Source organism: Lepidochelys kempii, chromosome 14 (assembly GCF_965140285.1).
Source record: "Lepidochelys kempii isolate rLepKem1 chromosome 14, rLepKem1.hap1, whole genome shotgun sequence".
NCBI classification, from domain to species: Eukaryota; Metazoa; Chordata; order Testudines; family Cheloniidae; genus Lepidochelys; species Lepidochelys kempii.
In genome coordinates this window covers 42,978,309-43,004,149 of record NC_136393.1, presented here as the reverse complement: position 1 = coordinate 43,004,149, position 25,841 = coordinate 42,978,309, and positions in this window count along the sequence as shown.

Sequence of the window (25,841 nt, the reverse complement as noted above, 5' to 3'; positions counted from 1 at the left end):
AATCAGCCGGCACCTGATGGATCAGACTGAACAGGTTCCAAACCTCTCCGAGGCTCTTACCTTCTATACAGGGACGTCTGTTTTTGAGCAAAACCACTACAAGAAAAGGAGAAAACTCCAAAGAGGGTCCTCCTTGCGCTCACGAACGTGAAAGTGAATGCTCTCTCAGTCCTCCAGGAGAGACCTCGAGAAGGAGACGTGCTGAAGCAAAGCCACAGGGATCTCCGAGGTTGCCCCTGTCCTGCACCCCTGTCCTGCCTGGCTGATGTCAAGATCTCTCTGTGAGATCATCGCCTCCCCGCCACCTTTGTCCAATAGGCTGAGGTCCTGCCAAAGGCCCTTGTGATGTCACTGCCACACCCACCCCTCCCCTGCAGTGCTGATGTCCTGCCCCTGTCCAGCCACACTGGATGTTTCAGCCGCTTCCCCGGGATCACCCCACGCAATGTCACTTCCTTGTGGGGTGACACTGACTACACAGTAGAACACAGAGGTTCTTCCCCAGGCCGCAATTAGGTTTTCACAAGTTAGTTGACTTTATGGCCAGAAGCAACCGTTAGAGCATTTAATCTGATCCCCTGCGTATCCTAAGGCCTCCTGTATATCAGAAGAGCTGGGCTTTTCTTTTACTCAAATGTTTTCCAGAAAGGCATCTAGTCTTTATTCGAAGAGATCAAGAGATGGAGAATCCATCATTTCTCTTGATAGTTTGTGCCAATGACAAATCACCCTCTTACAAATCCGGGTCTTATTGTCATTATACTTTTTCTGATTTCTGCTTCCATCCATGGGGTCTTGTCATGCCTTTCTCTGCTACATAAAAGAGCCCTTTTATACTCAACATTTTCTCTCCATGAAGTCAAGCAACTCACCTCTCATTTGTCTTTTGTGTATACTAAACAGATTGAGCTTTTTCAATGTCTCATTAGAAGGCATCATCCCGAATCTTTTCTGTACCCTCTCCAATTGTTTTAACATAATATTCAAAATGTGGACACAAGAACTGGATTCAACATTCCAGCATCAGTCTCACCAATGCTCTTTCACTTCCCTTTCCATTCTCACTACTCTATCCAGCCAAGAATGGCTTTAACCTTTTTTACCACAGTTTCATATTGACAGACCATGCTGAGCAGCTCGTCCACTATGGCCCCGAAATCCTTTTCAGGGTCAATGCTTTCCAACGGATCGTCCCCCATTCTGTAGGGTGCCACCTGACTCCTTTGTTACTGAAGCTATGGGGTTGCATTTGGCTTTATTAAAACCTAATTATTTAGTAAGTATTTTAGAAGAACTAGCCCATTAGAGAGAGAATCGTGAATTACTCAAAGACAATGAATGGAGAACAGCGGCAAGAGCAATCAAATACATGTTTGGTTATGGCTTATTTCCTTGGTCTTAAAAGAGAGTAACGAGGACCTGAGTCTCCTCCCTCACAATAGCCCCAAACTCCCCCAATCAGCACTGAGACTCTGAGAAGCACAAAGCTGAGAGTCCTCACCAGATGTCCCAGGCCACCACCGGAGGGAGTCACTCTTAGAGCACCATTCCAGCCACATGTCTTTGGGAGGGCCTCCCGCAATGAGAGTTGGAGTGCAACCCCCCATCCCCAACTCTACAGGCACAGACAGGTCCTGGTGGTGAAAGGAAAGCAGGGGAAAAGGACAAAGATGCAAGAGAAGACAAGAAAGGAGGGAGAGGCAGGAAAAGGGAAAACAAAAAGGAGAAACCCCAATGTCCCCAGTAATTCTAAGGGACAAAGTCCTAGGTCGGAAATAAAATGCTGCCCCGACAATCTAATGTTTTCCTTTCCTAAAAATCAGCTGGCACCTGATGGATCAGACTGGTCAGGTTCCAAACCTCTCTGAGGCTCTTACCTTCTATACAGGGACGTCTGTTTTTGAGCAAAACCACTACAAGAAAAGGAGAAAACTCCAAAGAGGGTCCTCCTTGCGCTCACGAATGTGAAAGGGAATGCTCTCTCAGTCCTCCAGGAGAGACCTCGAGAAGGAGACGTGCTGAAGCAAAGCCACAGGGATCTCCGAGGTGGCCCCTGTCCTGCACCCCTGTCCTGCCTGGCTGATGTCAAGATCTCTCTGTGAGGTCATCGCCTCCCCGCCACCTTTGTCCAATAAGCTGAGGTCCTGCCAAAGGCCCTTGTGATGTCACTGCCACACCCACCCCTCCCTTGCAGTGCTGATGTCCTGCCCCTGTCCAGCCACATTGGATGTTTCAGCTGCTTCCCCTGGATCACCCCACGCAATGAGCGTTCATTGTGGGCTCAAGCCCAACACAGTAAAACGTCAGAGGCTTCTCCCCATGCTACGCTCAGTTTTTCATAAACTAGCAGACTTTATGGACAGAAGAGACAGTTAGAGCATGTCATCTCACCCCCTGCCTATCACATGCTTTCTGTAGAGCATAGGAGCTAGTTTTTGACTACACACGTTCCAGAAAGCCATCTAGTCTTCATTAGAAGACATCAAGAGGTGGGGAATTCCCACCACTTCCCTTTCTAGTTTCTTCCTTTGGTGATTCATCCTCACGGTTGAATATGTGTGCCCTCTTTCTAATATGAATTGGTCTCTTTTGAGTTTCCAGCCACTGGGTCTTGTTATTCTTTTCTCTGCTAGATTAATGAGCCCTTTCATACCCGATATTTTCTCTCCATGAAGTCACTTCAACGACGTCACCTCCTGATCTTTTTTATCATCGAAACAGGCTGAGCTCTTTCAATAGCTCACTCGCAGGCATTTTTCTCCAGCCCACAAAACGTTTCATTGCTTTTTGCTGCCCCATCTCCAATATTTCCAAATCTTTTTTCAAAGGTGGACGCCAAAACTGGATGCAGGATTCCATGATCAGTCTTCCTCATGGTGTGTCACCTCCCTATGCTCCTCACTGCTCTTTTCATACATCTAATGATGGCTTAGCCCTGTTCACCACAGCATCACCTTGGGTGCTCATGTTCAATGGCTTGCCTAGCATAGCCCTAAATCCTCTTCACACTCAGTGCTTTCCTGGATACACTTCCCCACTCTGTAGGTGTGGCCTACATGCTTTGTCGCTAGCTATAGGACCCTTCATTTGGTTCTTTTCCAACTTGTTTTCTTTGAATGGCTCCAGCTTACCAAGGGATCCGATTGCTCTGTGTCGCTGCCCTTTCCTCATCATTAATTACCACTCTGCTACTATTTTATCACCCACCAATGTTAGCAGAAGTGAAATTTTATTTGGGTTGCGGTTCATTGATATTTATTTTCAAGAAATAGTCCTTGAGAGCCTCTTCATATCCCTCGTGCCCATAACCTGCTCCACACAGCACAGTGAGAAAAGGCCGCCCAGCCCAGCTCTGCCCTAGGGGCTAAGCACAGAACAAACGTAGGAGCTTGTGTCATCCATAGCTTCAGAACAACATGTGGGGGTCATCAGCTTACAAAGACACTCTAGACCGGTAGCGTAGACAGGCCCCAAATGTATCTAAGTGTCCCGCCTTGCAAAACAGGAGAGAAAAAAACATAACCTTGAGTAGCTTTATTTTATAGTCGTGGAAACTGAGGCACACAGAAGCAAAGAGATTTGCTCATGGTCAAAAAGTCAGGAATAGAAAATGGCCCATCTGCTGATAGTCAGTCCTGGGCCCTAGCCGTGTTTGTCCTGGCTTCTCTGCTTCAGCTCCAGTAACAACCCGAGTTGAGGTTTTCTTCCTCTCTGTGTCCTTTAACTTCACGTCACTGGAGAAGAAAGATTGTTTCTGACCAGCTGGGTCTAATGCTTAAAAACCTTAATTTTTTTCTTTCGCTAGGATAACGCTGGGCATTTTCTCTCATTCACTTTCCTTCGGAATAATTTCAATCCAGTCCAAAGGATTTCCTCTTCCATTGTGTCTTCAGCACCTTTCCTAGCAAACAGTTACTGTTCAAGCCCAGGTTTCCAGTTTCAGGCTGTCCCAGGGTGAGATGGCCATGAAAGGGGTAGTAGCTCAACTGAACCTATCCCCAGGTGAAGGGAATAAGTGCAGGGGTCACATGAGAAGGAGCAGGATGTATCTAGGGTCCAGGCCTGTTGGGCGATATAAGAACAGCCTGTGCTCAGCCAGGAGAGAGACCCGCAATGGGGGCAGGCCTGGGAGGGGCTTGGATAGTCCTTTCAAGTCAGTTTCGGTACACATTAGGGGATGGAACAGCCAAGCTGCTAGGGTTGGGAGCTGGGCCTCCTGGCAGTGTCCAGGAACGAAAGCACAGCACCTGCCAGGAGGGGAGTCCCCACAGAGGGACACCGTCATCTCCCAGGAAGGGAAAAGGCTCTCACTGCCATTTCTTAACCTCATGGGGTGTTCTCCTGCTCCGCCAACCCCACCCCTATTTCAGCATCTCCAGGTGCCTGAGGGAGCAGGAACCAGAGGCCATCCTGCAGCTGGGACAGAGATGGAGGTTGATGACCTACCTGCCCGTGGTGACCATGGTGCAGGACAGCCCTCAGGACATGCAAATGCAGCTCCAGATCTACAGAATGCAGCTTCCCTTTGCTGGCACGAGACCTTGCAGGTTGCGGGGGGTGAGACAGGCACTAACTTTTGGTAACCCTCAGTGGGATCAGAGGGTAATGGTTTGTAGAAAGTGGTGTTGGAGAGCGTTACAAAAACTAGGCAAGCCATTTACAACACACACTTTGTTTCTCTACAAAAGAAAAAGGACACTAAACTCTCTAAACTACTACATGCCACAAGGGGCTACAACAGTGGTTCTCTTAACGCACCCACCAATATTGTTAATGTATCCACCCATACTTTTAGCCCAGCAGAAGAATCTGTCCTATCTCGGGTCCTCTCCTTCTGCCCCTCCACCCCCATGAATATGATACCGTTCTGTGGTGACCTAGAATCCTATTTTCGACGTCTCCGACTCAAGGAATATTTCTAACACACCTCTGAGCAACATACTAACCCACAGAGACCTTCCTACCAAGACGACAAAAAGAAGGATTCTGGGTGGACTCCTCCTGAAGGTCGAAACAACAGACTGGACTTCTACAGAGAGTGCTTCCACCGACGTGCACGGGCTGAAATTGTGGAAAAGCAGCATCACTTGGCCCATAACCTCAGCCGTGCAGAACACAACGCCATCCACAGCCTCAGAAACAGCTCAGACATGATAATCAAGAAGGCTGAAAAAGGAGGTGCTGTCGCCATCATGAATAGGTCAGAATATAAAAAAGAGGCTGCTAGGCAGGTCTCCAGCACCACTTTCTACAAGCCATTACCCTCTGATCCCACTGCGGGTTACCAAAAGAAACTACACCATCTGCTCAAGAAACTCCCTGAAAAAGCACAAGAACAAATCTGCACAGACACACCCCTAGAACCCCGACCTGGGATATTCTATCTGTGACCCAAGATCCATAAACCTGGAAATCCTGGATGCCCCATCATCTCAGGCTTTGGCACCCTGACTGCAGGATTGTCTGGCTATGTAGACTCTCTCCTCAGGCCCTACGCTACCAGCACTCCCAGCTATCTTCGAGACACCACTGACTTCCTGAGGAAACTACAATCCATCGGTGATCTTCCTGAAAACACCATCCTGGCCACTGTGGACGTAGAAGCCCTCTACACCAACATTCCACACAAAGATGGACTACAGGCCCTCAGGAACAGTATCCCCGATAATGTCACGGCAAACCTGGTGGCTGAATTTTGTGACTTTGTCCTCACCCATAACTATTTCACATTTGGGGACAATGTATATCTTCAAACCAGCGGCACTGCTTTGGGTACCTGCATGGCCCAACAGTATGCCAACATTTTTATGGCTGACTTAGAATAACGCTTCCTCAGCTCTCGTCCCCTAATGCCCCTACTCTACTTGTGCTACATTGATGACACCTTCATCATCTGGACCCATGGAAAAGAAGCCCTTGAGGAATTCCACCATGATTTCAACAATTTCTATCCCACCATCAACCTCAGCCTGGACCAGTCCACACAAGAGATCCACTTCCTGGACACTATGGTGCTCATAAGCGATGGTCACATAAACACCACCCTATACTGGAAACCTATTGACCACTCTACTTACCTACATGCCTCCAGCTTCCATCCAGGACACACCACACGATCCATTGTCTACAGCCAAACTCTACGATACAACCGCATTTGCTTCAACCCCTCAGGCAGAGACAAACACCTACAAGATCTCTATCAAGCATTCTTACAACTACAATACACACCTGCTGAAGTGAAGAAACAGATTGACAGAGCCAGAAGAGTACCCAGAAGTTACCTACTACAGGACAGGCCCAACAAAGAAAAAACAGAATGCCACTAGACATCACCTTCAGCCCCCAACTAAAACCTCTCCAACGCATCATCAAGGATCTACAACCTATCCTGAAGGACACCCAATCACTCTCACAGATCTTGGGAGACAGGCCAGTCCTTGCGTACAGACAGCCCCGCAACCTGAAGCAAATACTCACCAGCAACCACACACCACACAACAGAACCACTAACCCAGGATCCTATCCTTGCAACAAAGCCCGTTGCCAACTGTGTCCACATATCTATTCAGGGGACACCATCATAGGGCCTAATCACATCAGCCACACTATCAGAGGCTCGTTCACCTGCACATCTACCAATGTGATATATGCCATCATGTGCCAGCAATGCCCCTCTGCCATGTACATTGGTCAAACTGGACAGTCTCTACGTAAAAGAATAAATGGACAAAATCAGACGTCAAGTATTATAACATTCAAAAACCAGTCGGAGAACACTTCAATCTCTCTGGTCACGCAATTACAGACATGAAGGTCGCTATCTTACAACAAAAAAACTTCAAATCCAGACTCCAGCGAGAAACTGCTGAATTGGAATTCATTTGCAAATTGGATACTATTAATTTAGGCTTAAATAGAGACTGGGAGTGGCTAAGTCATTATGCAAGGTAGCCTATTTCCCCTTGTTTTTTCCTACCCCCCCCCGCCCCCAGACGTTCTGGTTAAACTTGGATTTATATTGGAAATGGCCCACCTTGATTTTCATACACATTGTAAGGAGAGTGGTCACTTTGGATAAACTATTACCAGCAGGAGAGTGAGTTTGTGTGTGTGGTTTTTGGAGGGGGGTGGGTGAGAAAACCTGGATTTGTGCTGGAAATGGCTCACCTTGATGATCAATCACATTGTAAAGAGAAAAGGAGTACTTGTGGCACCTTAGAGACTAACAAAATAAATTGATTAGTCTCTAAGGTGCCACAAGTCCTCCTTTTCTTTTTGCGAATACAGACTAACACGGCTGTTACTCTGAAAATTGTAAAGAGAGTGGTCACTTTGGATGGGCTATTACCAGCAGAAGAGTGAATTTGTGTGTGGGGAGTGGAGGGTAAGAAAACCTGGATTTGTGCTGGAAATGGCCCAACTTGATTATCATACACATTGTAAGGAGAGTGATCACTTTAGATAAGCTATTACCAGCAGGAGAGTGGGGTGGGAGGAGGTATTGTTTCATGGTCTCTGTGTATATAATGTCTTCTGCAGTTTCCACAGTATGCATCCGATGAAGTGAGCTGTAGCTCACGAAAGCTCATGCTCAAATAAATTGGTTAGTCTCTAAGGTGCCACAAGTCCTCCTTTTCAGTTTGAGAACTGCAAAACTAAGCATCTCTGATGGTATCTTCTAGACTGAGCACTGAATCCCATTGGGTAGATAGAAAGATTAACCTCCATAATCTATACAGAAGCCTGTGGAACCCCATAAGATTGGGTCCTTAATCCATGAAGTATTGGAACTCATTTACAGAACTTTTCTTAAACGTTACATGAATATATTGTCTCGTACTATAGAATTAGAATTTCTCATCCCTATTCCATGATGAGAGATCTTTGAGCTATAATGTATCTTAATTAAAACTATCTTTAGATAGCTTTCTGAGGGGCAAAAAACATTTTATCAAACAAATCCAATTTTTTTTTTTTAAATCATTGATTTTTATCCACCCTGGTTGCAAGTGAATAGCAAAGCTGGTCCCAGCAGGGAGCCAGAGTGTCCCAAATCCTTAGCGGGTGGGAGAGCCTCTCTGTGAGCCTCTGTAAAGCATCTCACTTCAACAGTGACTGGTTGAACGATTTATTGTAAGGGACGCCCTTTCTCAGACCCTTTCCCTTTATTGTCTCCCAACCCTCCACGTCAGTCCCTGACCCAGGATTGCCAAGCCAAACTCAAATACTACTTGTTTGAAATCTCACAGCTCGCCAAGATTACCTAATTGTCCAGGTGGCTGAGCCCGAAGGCAGCTCTGTGAACACCTCCATACCGAATGCCAGCTCCATTTCAGAGACGTCTTTCTTCGTGCAGAAATAGAACACCTCCACCTCTTCGTGGGAAGATGTCGTTTACTCCTCTGATGGGGGCTCCCAAACAGTCCTCAGTTCCGTCAAGGAGACACTCTCCTTTTCCAGTGGATACTTCAAGATGGAGAATGTGAGCAAAGGGGCTGAAGGAGTTTACAGGATTCAAGATGAAATGTACAGGAAGTGTGTGGCTGTCGTAAACTTTACCGTGGTGGGTAAGTTGTGCACTCAGTGACCCCAGAAAAAACTCTGCTCCCCTTGCACTTCTCAGGCCATGTAAAGCCTGTGGAAACATCCTATAAACTCACAGAATATGGAAGACCCCAGCAGATATTGAGCTGGGAGAGCCATCTCCTCTGCAGCCCCAGCCCAAGGGGTGTGTCACGTGGGAATGCGTGAGGAGAGGGACTAGCCAGACCACAATGCACTCTGGCTCTTCTCAGTGGAAGGACGGTCCCTGAGGGCCCCCTGCCAGCCGGCACACACTAGAGCAGCCCCCAAGCTGCTATAACCAATGACGGGACTGGCATTAGAGCTAGGGCAGAGAACCAGGAAGGTGTAAATCCTGTTGTGCCAGAGCAAGAGTCTTCTCTACACTAGGCCCACCGATGTTCCGACCACTGACTCTAGTAACAATGAACATTTTTTGCAAACATGGTCAGCTAGTGACCCAGCTGCCCCGGGGAGGCTAGTCCCTGGCCCCACCCCTCCCTTTCTGCCCCCTTGCCCCTGCAAGAGCCCAAAGCACCCCCACCGTGGCCCCCGGCCCCAGTGCCGGGCAGCTGTCAGGGAGAGGCCCCAGGCCAGCACGGTTGCTGTGTCCTCAGGCCTGGCAGGGCAGAGCGCTGGGAACAGCAAGAGGGGGCCTGGCCTGTGGCGGAGCGTGGGCAGAGCCATGGTAGGCTGTCTGGCAAGTCACAGGCTCCCCCTGCCTACGATACCTGCTGCCCATATTTGCAAAGTTTCTGCAGTGCAGGCAAGGTTTCAAGCACCCCAAGGGCTCACAGGGAAAGTGGCATGTGTTGTATAGTCCATGGGGTAACTTTTATTTTTATGGTGCCTAGCAAGCCTTTTGTTCATCAGGCTGCTCGTTAACATACCCCTGGCTCTGTCTGACTGCGGGATCAGGAGCAAACATTCATGAAGGGTCTGCGCTGAAATCCCTGGGAAATACGTAGTATGCCGTGACCTGTTTTATCTCTGGCCACTGTCACCCTAGTCTCTGAGGCCCAGATCTTCAAAGATCAATGGGAATCGGATACCTAAATACCTTGTAGGATCTGGGCCTAAGGGCCAGATTGTCAAAGGTATTTAGGCACCTAAAGCTGCAAATAGGCACGTAGGGGAATTTTCAAAAGCATGCAGCTGCCTAACTCTCACTGAAGACGGTAGTTAGTCACTTTTGAAAATCCCATTAGTGACCTACCTGCATCTTCAGGAATGCAAATACCTTTGAGTAGCTGGCCCTAGATAATCAAAGGGCTCCAGGGCAGAGGCTGGAATTGAACCAGGCACTTATGGCTCCTAGATCAGCACCTCCCCCTTAGGCCAACCTTCTGCAGTGCAGGCAAGAAGAGGAGAATCAGGCATGTGGTATACGGAGTCCTCACCAACACTTTCCTCCTTCTTTTCTCGTTCCAGAGCCCAGCTCATTCCCACCTACTGTGTCTGGGACCTCCGGTGCTGAGGAGGAAGCTCGTGATGAGACCAAAGGGGATGGGAAGTAGCTTGTGATGGGAGATTTCCTTCCCCAGTAGCCTCTCTCCTCCCAGCCTGAATTTCACACGCCCGTCCCAGGTCCCACTGACATCAGGGTGAGCTTGAGGGCAGTGTCCAGTTGTTCCAGATCTTCTCAGGTGGCCTGAGGGCTTGGGCCACAATTGGCCAAAAATGGACCACGGGGAGCTGGCACAGCAGAGTTGGCTATGGCCAAGGACAAGCCCTTGGCTGATTGAGGAGCCGTGTTTGGGGCCTCTCAACGCGAGTGCAGAGTGTCAATTAAGGGGATGAGTTCAGGGGCAGAAAACTGTGATCCCCAAAACCCAGCATGCTCTGGGGGGGAGCCACCTATGCTAGCCAATGGGAGATGTTGATGAGAGGGGTGTGTCCTAAGCCCTGCCCCTCTCTGTGTTCGATGCTTGTTGTGGCTTGTGATCCTGAGAAAACCCCTCTCTTGCAGTCAGGTGATTTAGATGCTGCTTAAGTCATATCTTGCAGGAATAAGTTAGGTACCTGCCTTGCTCCATGCAAAATGGCAGAGGGGCCATCCTAACCCAGCCCTGTTGTCAGAGCACTCAGCTGGGAGAGTCCCGTTCAATTCTCCATCATTAAAAAAAGAAGTCAGTCCATTCTTCTGAATGCTCTCAGACAGGCAACTCCTGTTTGTCTGGGTTCGGTGAGGGAGTTGCTTAGTCACAGTCAAATAATTTACTTAACAGTCCAATTCATCTAAGTATTATATTTAACGGGTTTCTGGAATTTGTAACCGCTTTAGCAAGGTCATTGCATGACAGGCTGGTGCACCGTTAAAAGAAACAGGTGCTAGGCGGAAGTAAGCAGCAGCATCTTAAAAGCATTTGTCAACCATTCAGCTTTCTTCAAGTTGCAAGGAGAGAGGCTTGTAGATGGCCTAGAGAAGAAATCGCTTTGCATGAGGATTCTGTCGGTGTTTAAACCGAAGGGGTGTTTTCTGCAAAGGGAGTAGGTGGGAAGGAACCTGCTTTATGGCTCAGGCTCTGTCTGCACTTAAAACACGATAGCTGCTGCAGCCCTTCAGTACAGACACTTCCCACAGCAACGGGACTCCGAGTCCAGCGCTCTAGGCCTCGCTGCCTCCATTCGACAGCTGCAGCGGCACAGGAGCTAGCAAACAGAACTGTAAACAGGGGAGTTTGAGTGGGAGTTCTGTTGGAGGAGAAGGTATTTGTGTGTGTTTGGTTTTGTATTGGTAATATCTGTATGTGTAGAGGCTTGTAGGGGCTTTGTGCTGGGAGAGAAGCTGAGCCCTGATTAGGGGGCGGGGCTTCACTGACTAGGGGTCCTATAAAGGTAGCAGCCAGTCAGGCAGCGGCACAGGAGCTAGCAAACAGAGCTGTAAACAGGGGAGTTTGTCTTGTGGTGCTTGTGTGGGGTTTGGTTTTGCTGTGGGTGGTGGTGTTTTGGTGTGGTTTGTGTTTCCCAGATTAACAGGATTTAGGTGGGAAGGCTATGACAGATTCAGAGGTGGCAGTGGGAGTGACCCATGTAGCAGATGACACAATGAAGATGACTGGATGTGGAAGCTGTGGTATGTACATGATCCTGGAGGGGGCACCTGGTAAGAGTTTTGTCTGCATGAAATGCCGTCTGATAGAGCTGATGGAGGAAAAGATCAGAGGTTTGGAGATGCAGGTGGAAAGTCTGGTAGAGTTTAGGAAGGGGTTTGAGCAGATTATGGAGCAAAGACATGAGGTATCTGAAGGGAAAAGCTCAGACTTGCAGATGGAAGCAGGACTAGGGAATTCTGAGGTGAGACTGGGTGAGGAAAGTGGTCAGTGGAAGCATGTGACTAAAAGAACTAGGCAGAGGAAAAGACGGGCTAGTGAAGGAGAAATAGAGCTTCAGAATAGGTTTGCAGAGTTGGAAAATGAAGAAGGGGCTCAGCAGGTAGTCACTGAAGGTGACAGGGCAAGGAAGAAGAGAAGAGCGGTTAGTCCTATAGGAAAAGGGGAAGAGTTAATGGAGATTACACCAAATATGAGCCCCAGGAGGATACAGGATGGGTTAAAAAGGATTACAAGGGAGAATGGGAATGGAAAGAACTTGCAGCCAGAGGGAACAGGGGATAGACTGGAGAATAGCACCGTCACTAGGAAAAGGCAGGTCTATGTGATTGGGGACTCTTTACTGAGAAGAATAGATAGGCCTGTAACCAGAGCTGATCCAGAAAATAGGAGGGTGTGCTGTCTTCCAGGTGCTAAGATACGGGATGTAGACCTGAGGTTGAAAAGGATTCTAAAGGGAGCGGGAAAGAATCCCCTAATTATCCTTCATGTGGGAACAAATGATACGGCTAGATTCTCGCTGGAAAGTATTAAGGGAGACTATGCTAGGCTGGGGAGGACGCTTAAGGAAATTGAGGCTCAGGTGATCTTTAGTGGGATTCTGCCTGTTCCTAGAGAAGGGCAACAAAGGTGTGACAAGATTATGACTATCAATAGATGGCTTAGGCAGTGGTGCTATAAGGAGGGCTTTGGGATGTATGGCCATTGGGAGGCATTCATGGATAGAGGACAGTTCTCTCGGGATGGACTTCATCTGAGTAGGGAAGGAAATAGACTTCTAGGATGGAGGCTGGCACAACTGATTAAGAGAGCTTTAAACTAGGAATTTGGGGGAGATGGTTGGGAGATGTCCAGGTAATCTCCACGCCAGAATTTAGCATAGAGTGGAAAGAAAATGAAGTAAGAGTGGATACAGCTGTAGGTAGGAGGAAGGGCAGTGTAGATACAAGTCTAATAGGTTATACTGGTAGTAAAATAACCGTGCCTAATAGGGTACAGAATGTGAGTGAGGCCAAACAGCAAAAATTAAGATGTTTGTACACTAATGCAAGGAGCCTAGGTAACAAAATGGAGGAACTAGAGTTACTGGTGCAGGAAGTGAAACCAGATATTATAGGTATAACAGAGACCTGGTGGAATAGTAGTCATGACTGGGCTACAGGTATTGAAGGGTATGTGCTGTTTAGGAAAGACCGAAATAAAGGTAAAGGTGGTGGAGTAGCACTGTATATCAATGATGAGATAGAATGTAAAGAAATAAGAAGCGATGAAATGGATATGACTGAGTCTGTCTGGGCAACAATTAAATTGGGGAAGAAAACTATTAGAGCCTCCCCTGGGATAGTGCTTGGGGTGTGCTATAGACCGCTGGGATCTAATCTGGATATGGATAGAGCCCTTTTTAATGTTTTTAATAAAATAAATATTAATGGAAACTGTGTGATCATGGGAGACTTTAACTTCCCAGATATAGACTGGAGGACGAGTGCTAGTAATAATAATAGGGCTCAGATTTTCCTAGATGCGATAGCTGATGGATTCCTTCAGCAAGTAGTTGCTGAACCGACTAGAGGGGATGCCATTTTAGATTTGGTCTTGGTGAGTAATGAGGACCTCATAGAGGAAATGGTTGTAGGGGATAATCTTGGCTCAAGTGATCATGAGCTAATTCAGTTCAAACTGAATGGAAGGATTAACAAAAATAAATCTGCAACTAGGGTTTTTGATTTCAAAAGGGCTGACTTTCAAAAATTAAGGAAATTAGTTAGGGAAGTGGATTGGACTGAAGAATTTATGGGTTTAAAGGTAGAGGAGGCCTGGGATTATTTTAAATTAAAGCTGCAGAAGCTATCGGAAGCCTGCATCCCAAGAAAGGGGAAAAAATTCATAGGCAGGAGTTGTAGACCAAGCTGGATGAGCAAGCATCTTAGAGAGGTAATTAAGAAAAAGCAGAAAGCATATAGGGAGTGGAAGAAGGGAGGGATCAGTAAGGAAAACTACCTTATTGAGGTCAGAATATGTAGGGATAAAGTGAGACAGGCTAAAAGTCAAGTAGAGTTGGACCTTGCAAAGGGAATTAAAACCAATAGTAAAAGGTTCTATAGTCATATAAATAGGAAGAAAACAAAGAAAGAAGAAGTGGGACCGCTAAAAACTGAGGATGGAGTGGAGGTCAAGGATAATCTAGGCATGGCCCAATATCTAAACAAATACTTTGCCTCAGTCTTTAATAAGACTAAAGAGGATCTTAGGGATAATGGTAGCATGATAAATGGGAATGAGGATATGGAGGTAGACATCACCATATCTGAGGTAGAAGCGAAACTCAAACAGCTTAATGGGACTAAATCGGGGGGCCCAGATAATCTTCATCCAAGAATATTAAAAGAATTGGCACAAGAAATTGCAAGCCCATTAGCAAGAATTTTTAATGAATCTGTAAACTCAGGGGTTGTACCGTATGATTGGAGAATTGCTAACATGGTTCCTATTTTTAAGAAAGGGAAAAAAAGTGATCCAAGTAATTATAGGCCTGTTAGTTTGACATCTGTAGTATGCAAGGTCTTGGAAAAAATTTTGAAGGAGAAGGTAGTTAAGGACATTGAAGTCAATGGTAAATGGGACAAAATACAACATGGTTTTACAAAAGGTAGATCGTGCCAAACCAACCTGATCTCCTTCTTTGAGAGAGTAACAGATTTTTTAGATAAAGGAAACGCAGTGGATCTAATTTACTTAGATTTTAGTAAGGCGTTTGATACTGTGCCACATGGGGAATTATTAGTTAAATTGGATAAGATGGGCATCAATAGGAAAATTGAAAGGTGGATAGGGAATTGGTTAAAGGGGAGACTACAACGGGTCCTACTGAAAGGTGAACTGTCAAGTTGGAGGGAGGTTACCAGTGGAGTTCCTCAAGGATCAGTTTTGGGACCAATCTTATTTAATCTTTTTATTACTGACCTGGGCACAAAAAGTGGGAGTGTGCTAATAAAGTTTGCAGATGATACAAAGCTGGGAGGTATTGCTAATTTAGAGAAGGACAGGGATACCCTACAGGAGGATCTGGATGATCTTGTAAACTGGAGTAATAGGAATAGGATGAAATTTAATAGTGAGAAGTGTAAGGTCATGCATTTAGGGATTAATAACAAGAATTTTAGTTATAAGCTAGGGACGCATCAACTAGAAGTAACGGAGGAGGAAAAGGACCTTGGAGTATTGGTTGATCATAGGATGACTATGAGCTGCCAATGTGATATGGCTGTGAAAAAAGCTAATGTCGTCTTGGGATGCATCAGGAGAGGTATTTCCAGTAGGGATAAGGAGGTTTTAGTACCGTTATATAAGGCACTGGTGAGACCTCACCTGGAATACTGTGTGCAGTTCTGGTCTCCCATGTTTAAGAAGGATGAATTTAAACTGGAACAGGTACAGAGAAGGGCTACTAGGATGATCCGAGGAATGGAAAACTTGTCTTATGAAAGGAGACTCAGGGAGCTTGGCTTGTTTAGCCTAACTAAAAGAAGGTTGAGGGGAGATATGATTGCTCTCTATAAATATATCAGAGGGATAAATACCAGAGAGGGAGAGGAATTATTTAAACTCAGTACCAATGTGGACACAAGAACAAATGGATATAAACTGGCCACTAGGAAATTTAGATTAGAAATTAGACGAAGGTTTCTAACCATCAGAGGAGTGAAGTTTTGGAATAGCCTTCCGAGGGAAGTAGTGGGGGCAAAAGATCTATCTTGCTTTAAGATTAAACTCGATAAGTTTATGGAGGAGATGGTATGATGGGATAACATGGTTTTGGTAATTAAATATTCATGGTAAATAGGCCCAATGGCCTGTGATGGGTTTTTAGATGGGGTAAGATCCAAGTTACCCGGGAAAGAATTTTCTGTAGTATCTGGCTGATGAATCTTGCCCATATGCTCAGGGTTTAGCTGATCGCCATATTTGGGGTCGGGAAGGAATTTTCCTCCAGGGCAGATTGGAAGGCCCTGGAGGTTTTTCGCCTTCCTCTGTAGCATGGGGCACGGGTCACTTGCTGGAGGATTCTCTGCTCCTTGAGGTCTTCAAACTACAATTTGAGGACTTCAATAGCACAGATATAGGTGTGAGGTCTTTTTTAGGAGTGGTGGGTGAAATTCTGTGGCCTGCATTGTGCAGGAGGTCAGACTAGATGATCATAATGGTCCCTTCTGGCCTAAATATCTATGAATCTATGAATCTATAAGTACAGAAAAGGATGAGAAAAATGATGAGGGACGTGGAGCAGCTTCTGTATGAGGAGAGATTAATAAGACTGGGACTTTTCACCTTGGAAAAGAGATGACTAATGGGGGATACGATAGAGGTGTATAAAATCATGACTGATGTGGAGAAAGTAAATCAGGAAGTGTTGTTTACTCTTTCTCATAAGACAAGAACCAGGGGTCACCCAATGAAATTAATAGGCAGCAGGTTTAAAAGAAACAAAAGGAAGTATTTCTACACACAATGGAGAGTCAACCTGTGGAACTCCTTGCCAGAGGATGTTGTGAAGGCCAAGACTATAACAGGGTTCAAAAAAGAACTAGATAAGTTCATGGAGGACAGGTCCCCCAACTGCTATTGGCTAGCATGGGCAGGGATGGTTTCCCTAGTCTATATTTTCAAGAAGCTGGGAATGGGTGACAGGGGATGGATCACTTGATTACCAGAGCTCCTCTGATTCTGGGTTGTTTTTTTTTTTAAATCTCTCCACAATTTTGGTTGCAACTGAAACTTCTAGTTAAAGTGATCAGTGGAGGGGGGGGCGGGGTCTGGACGCTCTGTCGCCTTGCGCTTTGTTTGTGTCACCTTTACACTGATGCAAAGTGAGCAAGAAATACCAAAAGAACTGCAGGCACTAGTGTAAATGACACACACCAGGATCAGGGTAAGGCTGGATTGGGGCCCAGAACTCTTCCCTCACCCACCCATCACGGCACAAGGAGTTTGATCCTGGGCCTCATGCCAACTGCCCATAAGGGGCAGCTTAGAAATTCTTCGGTTGTACAAAGCTGGTGTGTCTCCCTATGTCACCTGCCTCCTTCCAATCTTTAGTCTGGGGACGTGGTGTGGTAGCAAAGAGAGTGTGGTGCAAAATGCTGGCTCAGAACTGCTGCCACGACAGCCAGTGTAACTTAGAGCAGCCTCAACAGTGCTCTAAGTTTTATGTCAGGTGCTATTTCAGGCACCAGCCAGCCGAATCTTGGGGGAACAAAAGGGTGACTTCAAGCCCCCTTTTCCCATCCCTCTCTGCTGAGCCAAGTGAAAACTTGGCACTGCTGAGAATTCAGACCCAGGCATAAGGCAATGGAGAACCCCAATCTTTCTTCTGCTGTGGAGAGTTGGTAAAACTCAAAGCCCAGATGGCACCGTTATTAAGCCCATTATTTTTTTCTCTTTGCTATTTAAAAATAATGAGATGCAAAACCAATATGAGTGCAGCAGTAATGTTGTATGGTTCGGACACACAAGTTAAATTTCCTGTGACAACACGAACTTGATCAACTTGCATGTGTAGAGCATATTTCTCCTCTTCCTGTTTTTCTTGATGTATTTCAAAATTTACCACCCAGGGTTCTTTGTGGCATGTAATGCGGCTTGTATTAAACACGCCACAAACCCAAACTTACAGGAATGGGCCAGAACTTGACAGCTTACAGGAGTGGCCGCTAGAGGGATCGGGGCTGAATTTAGAGGGCACAATTTTCAAAAGCATCAAAGTGACTTAAGTGCACTGGGAAATTTTACCTCTAGTCTTCCTTATGAATTAATTTTTTATTTTATTTTTTTTTAAAGGGAGCTGTAGCCTGTTTTCCACAGAGTCAGTCTGAGTTCAAGCCAATGCCGTAGGGCATTTCAGGCTGCTGTCCTGTCTGATCCAGCCCAGGGGACAATATCTGATGCTTCCAGGAAAAGCAAGAACCCGCTGTAACATACATGGCTAGTTTTAACATGCTGTAAATGCAGGTGGGGAATTAATTACTGACCTCGGTGGCATTCAGACTATGTCCTGAAGCATGGGATTGGGCCAGAGGGACAGCTAGCGCTGGCCACAGTGTCTAGGGTCTCGGAGTGGGAAGTTCCATGGAGAATTCCACTGGGTGGGAGACTCAGCTGTGAAGGGAGGGGGCGGGCAGGAGCATCTCATCAACCCAAGATTGGAATAACTGAAGTAATGTTCCTTTTACACAGAGCCTCAGCTCCCTGGAACCTCTGCAAATGCTTTAGCCACGTGTTTAACTCCATCCGTAGGAGTAGCCTTGGATCGCAGTGGGAGGGCTCAGGTGCGTAAGTGTTTGCAGGATGGGCGCTCAGGGCAGTCCCTGAGGCCAGGGCAAAGTGGATGTGACGTGCCACTGTCTGGATTTGGGAGCCTGCCTGCACACCAAACTCACTAGGCACTGGGTGCATGACTTCAAGGTGCTGGGCCGGGGAAAATCAGCCCCGGGTGGTTATTTCGAGTAGAAAACCAGAGCCACTTCTGGGGTCTTTCAGCTTCTAATGCCCTTTCCCTTCTGCAGCTGGATTTCATCCTATGATAAAATCCCTCTCAATGCCAAGTCAGTGCCATAAATCACTGGCCTGGGTGCAGGAATCAGTAGGCGACGTTCTCTGGCCTGGGTTATGCCAGGGCTCAGACTAAATTATTCTTCCCAAAACTTTTAAAAGCTGAGCCCCCTCCTCAAGGTAAAGAAACCAATCGTGCCCCTCACCCGTCAGCAATGTGTTAGCGACCCCACCCCCCATTTTCATGGATACGTCTTCAAACCCCACCCTTCCCACCATGGCTAGCCCTTCCCCACGCTTCAGGAGATGCTGAAGGAGATGATCCTAACCATCCCCTCTAACCTTAAGACTTGAGGGATCCCATCATGGAGCATCTTAAAAATCACAGTTTCCAGACTCTGGAACAGGGGCTGCTTTGCCGGGCTCACCTTTCTCCCTGCGTCAGGTTGGCCGATGGGGATAATGAGCCTGGAGATCTCATTCCCGCTGCTCTGAGTGGTGCCCATGTGCACATGACTCAGCTCAGCTCATCCTGTATCCCAGGAACGTCTTCATCTTCTGGGATCCTCATGGCAGCAGTGGGATGATTTAACGGACTCCCTTAGCCATGGGGCCTTTCTCTCGCTTTTGTTTCAGAGCCAGCGTCCTGGAATCGTCTCATGGTGCGTGGAGTGGTGGCAGTGGTGGGGGTGATAGTCTTACTGTACCTATGTGGGTTTTGGAAAGGTAGAGGGAAAGTGTTTGCCTACTCGCAACTCGTCTTCAGGAAGCTGCTGACTCATCCCTCCCCGCAGCCTGGAAGTCGGCAGGATTCCCAGGAATCTAAGCTCCCCGCAGTGTGTGACAGGGACGGGGACCAGGCCCAGGGAACCAGAAACAGGAATCGAGACCCAGCCCTGGAGAATGGGGAAGGAGACCTGATTGCGAATTCGTATCCGGTCTGCTGAATTGCTCATGTCCAGACCCTCCCCACAGTTCTTAAAAAGTCAAAGCATTTCGTTTAGACGCTTTCCAAACAAACCATTTTGATTTTTCAGTTTGAAACAATTTTTTGTTTAAAAATGTCCTTCAATTTTATTTTAAAAATTCAAAAAGTTACAACCCTTGAAATGTTCCTGGGTCTTTTTTTTTAAAAAAAGCTTTTTGGTTCATCAAAAATTTGGAAAAATGTTAATTTTGTTCAACCTGAAACCGGTTTTTTTCCATCTCTTTTTTGGAATTGCCAGGGACCAAAAAATTCTGTTTGCCCAGCTCGAGGGGCAGGTGAGGATTTTGGCAGTTATATTGTGGGTCTCTAAGTCTCCTTGTTGCTCAAAGTTTTCTTACTGCAAGGATGAGGGCAGGATGGGCAAAAGCTTCCTAAAAGTGTGGGGGGGCTGCTGGCACCCAAACTGTGGCCCAGCCCCTGTGCCACCCCTTCTCCTCGAGGTCCTGCCCCCTCAAACTACCCCTTTCCCTGAGGCCCCCCTTCACACCGCCTTTCTCCCTGAGCTCCCACTTCATGCCGCCCCTTGCCCCCAAAACACTGCCCCCCGCCCCTCCCTTCTCTCCCCCATCATCCAGTCGCTCACACTTATGGCCAGTAAAAAGTGGTGGGCCCTGGTCTCCCCTGTTCCGGCACCCCTGGATGAGAGTGGGAGAGGATGAAGAACTCATTTCAAATATAACTCCCCCCGCCCCTCAAAACAGCACAATTTGACAGAAACAGCAAAACATGCACCTAACCAACCCGGGCCAGTCACGCTGTGTTGTGTGTGACATTCCCGTCCTGGGGCGGTTTATGTCTTGGAGAATGTGAACCCTGCAGGCCTGGGTGTTTCTCTACGTAATGTGACCTCACTGCTCCTGATGAGAGCCATTGTTTGTAAATGTTTCAGGAGCAGACATATTTATCATTCATGGACAGACAGACATTTATTCATAATTAGAACTGGTGAAAAATGGCGGGGGTGGGGAGGGTCATGAAAATTGAAGAAGAAACCACTTCCTTCCCCCTTCCCCCCATATTCTTCAAACTTATTTGGAAATGTTTTTCATTATCAAATTTTTGTTTCGTTTTGGTGGGAAAAACTCCATGTTCTCTCTCAAGTGGGCAGAGAAATCCAAAATGTTTTTTTTAAAGAGGGAACTTATTTCAAATGATCAATGTAATCCAAAGTGGCATTTTTAGTTATAAGGTTGCATTGTCAGTGTAAAACCCTTTTGAACCAGCTCTGTTATTGTATAACAAGATGAGTTTACTTTTCGTGATGCATTGTTTGGGCCAGGTTTCCTTGGTCCTGGAAACACTTACATGCATGTTTAACTTTAATTACTGCTGTGAATAATTCCATTTCAATGGGACAACTCTGAGGTCGGGTTTACGCTACGGCCGTATATCGGTGTAACAATGTCTTTTCTTTCTTTTATATGTAAAAGTTCTTGAGAGGTTAAAGCAGGTAAAATACATGAACAGGTTCGGACAGTCCGAGTTTGTCCGTGCAAAGTGACAGCAGAGATGTGGGATCTGCTAGTTTTCCATAAGTCTCTCAGGGTTACCCAGGATAACTTTGGGGATCTCTGTCTCGCATCGGGAATGTTCCCTGAAAGTGTCCAAACAGCTCAGAGATACAGAACCATTCCCTGGATCCATTCTTATAGCTGTCTTCCCCGGAAAGCAGTCTGGCAAGTGTTCCTGTCAGCTCATTGCTAAGTTATCTGTCAAAACACTAGAGTTTTCAGGTGCCTAAGTAGCCCCTGGAATCAGGGTGAAATTATCCTCCCCACCACTATCAAAATTGGAAATGGTGCCCCGGAGTGCACGGTACCCTACCGTAGTTCCCCCGTAGGAACTGCATGAACAGGCAACTCTGCAAGTTATCTGCATGCCTCTGCACGTGACCCCCATGCCTCTCCATTTCCTTGGCCACATGTATCCTGTCCCCATGCTGGCGGCGAATCCAGAAAAAGAGGGAAAGAGCTCACCACTGCGACCACCTGAGGGAGGTGTTGGGTTGAGATCAGCTGGTCAAAGCAGGCAATAGGGACAGAATCTGAGACTTGAAGCTCCTCGAATGACCTCTGACCTTTCTAGACCTGCCCTTCAATGAGACACAGCGATTGTAAAGTTGAATGTGATCGTAACTAGACCCATTTGAAACCCTTCACCACACAAGACAAAGCCCGTAGGATTCATTATGAATTATTTATTTCTCCTCCCCTGGATTCCTGCAGCCACCAGCCACCTTGGAGCTTTCCCTCCTCTCTCCCAGGCTGGGCTCACTTGATGGCAGGAGCTCAGCGCAGGGTCCAGCTTTGCTCTTTCGCTTCCATTCTTCACGTCTTTGGGTGGCTGCATTGGCACCTGAGCAGCCGGATGGAAACACTGAGTCCTCTGTCTCGGCAGGCAGGCCCAGCCGCCAAAGCCAAAGACTCCCTGAGAACAGGGGGAGGTTCGCCTGAACTCTCAGGAGTGGCGGCTGGGCCCATAGGGTAGGGTTACCATATTTGAACTTTCAAAAAAGAGGACACTCCGAGGGTGGGGGGGGAGTTGTAGCCCTGCCCCCTATCTACTCCCTCCCACTTCCTGCCCCCTGACTGCCCCCCACAGAACCGCCAACCCATCCAACACCCTCTGCTCCTTGTCCCCTGATCGCCCCCTCCCAGGACCCTGCCCTCTATCTAAGCCTTCCGTCTCCCTGTCTCCAGCTGCCCCCTCCTTAGACCCCTCCACCCTAACTGCCCCCCTAGAACTCCACCCCCTACCTGTCCCCTGACTGCCCTGCCCCCTATCCGCACCCCCGCCCCCTGACAGACCTCCGGCTCTCCCACACCCAACCAACCACTCCCTGTCCCCTGACTGCCCCCACAGAACCCCCAACCCATCTATTCCCCCCTGCTCCCTGCCCCTGACTGCCCCCCCGAACCTCTGCACTGTCCACCCCGCCCCCGCTCCCTGTCCCTTGACTCCCCCGACCCCTCTTCATATGCTCACCCTCTGACAGGCTCCCCCCAGAACCCCTCACCCATCCAACCCCTCCTGCTCCCTGTCCCCTGACTGTCCCTTGGGACCCCATGCCCCTTCTCCAGCCCCCCCAGCCCCCGTACCCTGCTGCTCAGAGCAGTGTGTCTGGGGTGCGGAGCCAGACACAGTGCCGTGCTCCCCCGCAGAGCGTGCAGCTCCCCCTCCGCCCCCAGAGTGCTACATTGGGAGGGAAATCCTGGACCTTTTCAGAATTTTACAAATTCCTCCCGGAGGGCAATTTAGAACCCCAAAAGCCGGACATGTCCGGGAAACTCCGGACGCATGGTAACCCGACCACAGGGACTCCAGGATCTGCAGCTGCTGCCACCTGTATGGTGAATCCTCCGACTCATCACCAACCAGCTCTTCCCCATTCTCCAACCTGGCCCCACGGTCTGACCGTGCAGGAGAACAGAAACCCTTTGGGACAGCAGGAGAGTCTCCTCAATGCCGCCCTCTTCGCATGGCATCCCGCGGTCACCGTGAAACACGACTACCCTGCCCCCAGGAGTCTCTCAAGGAGCTGCCGGCGCAGTCACTGGGCACCCACTCGTAATGGTCTCGGGCAGTGGCATTGCAGAGGGAGCTGAGCAGACCGTCCCTTCTGTGACTTCCTGAATTGCTGCCAGGACGGATTCTCCTCTGCGCTAGGGAGAGTCCCCGAGGACAAGCAGCTGTGATGCGGGAGGGGGCAAGACAAGCACTCCCCCTGAGCCCTTGACTAGCAGGCAAGCAGGACTCTGGGAGCCAAGGGATCGATGTGTCTTGCTGGGAGAGCAGAGCTGGAGAGCAGAAAAGGGCATTGGAGGAATTGAAGAAAAATCAGTGTCATGGCCGGGTCATGGGCAGCCAGACCTCGTGGTCAGAGGCAGAGTCCACACTCACAAGACAGGAGTCGAGAGTCAGCTGGGTCAGGACACTGGAAGAGCAGAAGCAAAAGACCAAATTGTGTTCAGAACCTCAAGTCAGGTGAGTCACCCTGAGTCCGGATGCCAGGAAATCAAGCCTGGGGAGTGGGAGCAGGAACAGCCAACACACAGTCCAGAGCCGGGGAGGAGCTCGGCTGTTCAGACAGCTTCTTCTTCCTGCTGCTGGTTTAAGGAGGTCCTGGGGGCCGATTAGCTGCTCTGGGACTCTGCCAATAGGAGCCTCAAACTGGGTCTGGACTTCGTCAGTCCTAGGTAAGCAGTTTTTCGTAGGCTTGCAGGTGGCGTGCTGGAGGGTGGCTGCTCCCAGGAACCCTGCAGACCGGGGTTAATGACCCATGGGTCAGGACAGTGAGTGATCTCTCCCCGCTCAAACCTCCTGCACGAAACAGTCTCCAGGGTCCCGGATGCATCCTCTGAGAAGAAAAAAACACAGTCATGAGGACAAATAGGCTATGGAACAGGAGCCCCCTCTTTGTTGCAACAGCCCCAAGTGTCCAGAAGAGTGGACGGTTCTTACCTCCAGGAGATGCCTGGGATCTTCCATCTAAGCCTCAAGGGGACCCCTGTTGCTTGGTCTGACAGGAGGAGATCATCTGTCCCCACTGCTCCCTGCGCTGGGCTGGCTGCAGCACACATCTGTGTAAGAGGCTGGGCCAGAGAGATGTTACAATCAGGGTCCAGGCACCCCAGAAGGAGAACAGAGGCTCTGAAACCAGAAGACGAAGCAATCAAATCAGCGGATTCGACAGAGAAGTTTTCTACCCTACAGGGACATCAAAGAAGGTCTGTTAGGAAAGCTGAGATGTTAGTCTGGAAACTGCTAAGATAAACATTGTGACTTATTAAGATTCAATTTTAGTCACTACAAAGTGTGTTGTGTTTTGTGTGTCTCTTTGAAATGTGTCTCTTTCTCTTGCTTAGTATCACTTAAATCTCTTCTTTGTTACTATGCTTCCCAAACCACCTCAGTGTTGTGTGTTCCAGTGAAGTGTGAGTCTCCAGCCTACCCAACAGGCTGAGCTGTGCCCTGTCTCTCTGAAGGTAATGAATAATTTCTGAGCGGTGCTGGGCCCAGAGTCCAAGGGCAGTTCACCAGACATCTCGTGGGAAGCCCAAAGAGACCAAAGGAGCAGGAGAGATTCCGGCCCCACTGACCCATGGGAACTTGCCACAGAAGAGCCTACACAGGGCTCCAGACACAGCCACTTTGGGTGTGTACCAGAGTTCACTCACCGCTAGATGCTGGCCAGGCCTCGTGTCATTGCTTTCTCGCTGGGCTAGCAACCCCGCTGATACTCACTCTTGCAGTTTGTCGGCTGGGAACTCAGCCGACCAACCAGGTGACTGTTCTTTACTCCACTCCTTCCTGGGTCGTGCTCCTTGCAAACAAAGTCCCAAAATGTCTTGAACAGAAACAAGGCCTTCCACCCTCGTGGGGAGTTCTTCCTCAGCCTGATTTCGATTCGGCCTGCCCTTCTTGGGTTTCTATGGTCTTCTATGTCCCCTTCCTTAGGGATGGTGAGAGAAGCCAGTCCTACCCTGGACTCCAGGGTTTGGCCCAAAGCCGTCTACTGAACAGCTCGCTCTGCTTCTGGACTTTTGCTGCTGTTTTCCCTTCTTTCCTCTCCGTTGGGGCTCACTTGGTCATCATTTGGCTTAGCCCCAGGCTAGGCAGCCATAGGCCAAGCCACCCTGTTAGATACCCTCCTCCTTCCAATCCGCTCCAGCCCGGCTGACAGGTTTGCTGAGGGGATGGTGAAACCCCATTGCTGATCAGAAGAAGGTCAGAGTCTGTTCTCTAGGAGCTGAAGGTCCATTTGTCCTGCTGCGGGAAGTGGAGCTGGAGAGCGGAGATGTTAGGTGAAAGAGACTGCATGATGGAGTTGGAGACTGAGGGACGGGAGCCTCCTCCCAGAAACGCTCCCAGGAGAACAGGTTTGAGGAGGAGTTCTCTAGGGAGCCTCTTGCTTGGAAAAAAACAAGGGTGGCACATTGATGAAGATGTCTCTGTCCCAGGGATGGGGGAAGCTCCCAGCCAGGCTATGCAGCAGGGATCCCATTTCTCCCCCAAGAAACCCATTTTGCCCAAAGAAGTCAATGGCTCTTACCTCCAAGAGGGAGCGGGCTCTTCCCTCTCAGCCTCTTTGAGAACTACCACTGCTTGGCTTTTTTAGGATAAGGGACCTGTCCCCACTGCTCCCTGAGGTGCTTCAGCTTCTGACTGCACCCATCTGGGAGGCTGTCACATATGCCAGGGCCTAGAAGACATGCAGGGAGGAGGCTCCTCTTCATGTCAGACTCTGAGAGCCCAGAGAAGGGCCAAAGGAAGAAAAAAGGGCAGGAGATGAAGCTTGCCCGGAGCCTCTGTCCCATCCTCACCTCCTCAAATGTGGAGCTTCCTGAGCTTCAGTTGGGCAGACAGTCTGTAGCCCTGACACAAAGGTCCTTCTGCGCCATATGGGGCAG